The 2,304-nt window shown below is 38.8% G+C and overlaps 1 non-coding gene across 1 annotated transcript; it reads left to right on the top strand.

Annotated features, from left to right (window-relative positions):
* The first annotated feature begins 229 nt into the window (after positions 1–229).
* TRNAN-AUU (transfer RNA asparagine (anticodon AUU)) lies at positions 230–303 on the top strand. The gene has a single exon. It is a non-coding gene; the product is annotated as a tRNA-Asn (tRNA).
* Positions 304–2,304: the final 2,001 nt, after the last annotated feature.

Raw genomic sequence — 2,304 nt, 5'->3', positions numbered from 1 at the left:
CTGGGTTATGGGCCCAGCATGCTTCCATTGCAGTACTCTGCTGCACATGTAAGTGCAAGAGATCCTGAAGCACTCACTCATCATGGGAAAGTACCAATGTGTTTCTTCGTTGGTTGATGGAAGAAACATCTTACAAAAACTCTCCAGATTATTGACTTTTTAAAGTTTTTCTAGGAAACGTTTTAGATGAATGCTTATTAGCCTTTGTCAGTATGGACTTTTGTAAAGTGTCTCTGTGGCGCAATCGGTTAGTGTGTTTGGCTATTAACCAAAAGGTTGGTGGTTCAATCCCACCCAGGGACGTAATTAACCTTGTGATCAGATTTTGGTGATATTTAAGTAGACAAGTCAAAATTTCAAACCTCCTCTTATGGTGTAGGGTACATGGCCTTCTCTGATGTAGTTAGATTTGATTCAGTGATTTTATAAAAAACAGCTAGGAAGCACAATTTAGCAGTGGGTTGCAGAGAAAAAAAATATGCTGGCAGAAAAATCCAATCGAGTGATTAAACAGCTCTTCATTTTCTGGCTTTATTTTTATGCTAACAAATTTGTTCTCTGAAAAGTGTCCACAAAGCCAAGTCTCTGATTAACACCTTTGTAAGGATGGTTTTTCACCTATTACTAAATTAAACTTGCTTCATTGGAAAGGCAGCAAGATGCATCCTCATTTCAATGTCTACTGAAATAATACAAGTTGACACCAGGAAACATTAACGCCACTGCATCCTTGCTACTTTCTCATGTGGAAGTCTGTTTAATGTGAAAACAAATGTGTGTGTTTTTTTCAACCTGGAAGCCCAACATCGATTAAGATCGATCTTAAATAGACCCCTGGGTTTTAAGGATAACCATGGTTGAGTCCAATGGTTAATTCACATTGACCGAAGTTCTAATTAAGTCACCTGTGCTCAAGCATGATATCCTTAAAATCTGGATTGCAATGACAGCATTTTGGAACTATGCCTAAGGGTTTAATTTTTACATTTATCCACTGACAATAAATCTACCTACAATATCCCTGTAACTGTTATGATTACAGTATTTCACTAAATAATTTAATTTGCTGAACCTTCTGTAAAAAGAAATATTAAGCTGCTGTAATTCCCAGATGCAGCAAATTTGTTAGCTAGTGGGCAAAACCATGTGCACTGCAGGGATGGGGGGGGGGCAGATATAACATTTGCAGAGAGATTTAGGTGGGTTATATTGTTTGTGTGCAGGGTAAATACTGGCTGTTTTGTTTTTACACTGCAATTTAGATTTCAGTTTGAACACACCGCACCAAAATCTAACTCTCTCTGCACATATTATACACCCCCCCCCTGCAGTGTACATGGTTTTAGCTAATAAATTTGCTGCTGTGATCAGATCTGAGTTAAGCCCTATGTATTTGGCACTGGCAAAGGGTTAGAGGCCTTGCTGTAGAGCTCACACCTTTCTTATCATGCATTGTAATATTTCCTATGTCCTGATGTTGTGCTCTCTGCTCCATCCAAGTAAACAGCAATGTAGCATGGCTATCAAAGAGCGTGAAGATTGCAGATTTCCTGGGATTAATGCTAAGGAATGCTATTCCAGAGGCTGCTGCTTTAATTCAAGTGTCACTGGGGTTAAATGGTGTTTTTACCTTAAAAACACAGGTAGAGTATATAGTACAGTGGTAAAGTGGGAGCATGTAGTGCTATTGATTACAGATTTGATGGAGCTTAAACATGGATAAGGTCCATGGCTCTAAGAGTTTATCTTGTGTATCCTTTATTCTTAGTCATGGTCAGATAAGATTAGAAAATACCATTTAAGTGGAAATTTCCTGTTAGCTGTTTTTCAGTTTGCTCAACTGTCTGATTAACTGGTCCTTAAAAAAGGACCAAAGGAGCTAAATTGCCCTGTGATCTAGCTAAATTGCCCCAGTTAAAAAAAAAAAAAAACTAAGCTGCTGTAATTCCTGGATGTTTCCTTACTGCATCAACAGGAAGTGACAAGAAACAATGTAATGTGGAACCGTACAGCAGAAGGGATTGCGGCTACCCCACAATAAGTGCAGCGGAATGTAAGAAGAGGCATATACAGTGTGGTGTGGCTGTAGATGAGCTTAGTGGTTTCTGTTAGAGTTCTTCTACTTCTAACTACTCGTACATAAATGAGTAAGCCGCCGATTTATTAAACCTGGTGAAATGATAATTTGCATGGTGATAAAGTACCAGCCAATCAGCTCCTAATTGCCATGTCACAGGCTGGGTTTGAAAAATGACAGTTAGGAGCTGACTGGCTGGTACTTTATCACCTTGCACTTTATCAGTT

The sequence above is a fragment of the Pseudophryne corroboree genome, unplaced genomic scaffold (assembly GCF_028390025.1).
Source record: "Pseudophryne corroboree isolate aPseCor3 unplaced genomic scaffold, aPseCor3.hap2 scaffold_498, whole genome shotgun sequence".
Lineage (NCBI taxonomy): Eukaryota > Metazoa > Chordata > Amphibia > Anura > Myobatrachidae > Pseudophryne > Pseudophryne corroboree.
This window is presented reverse-complemented; position numbering and strand designations above follow the sequence as displayed.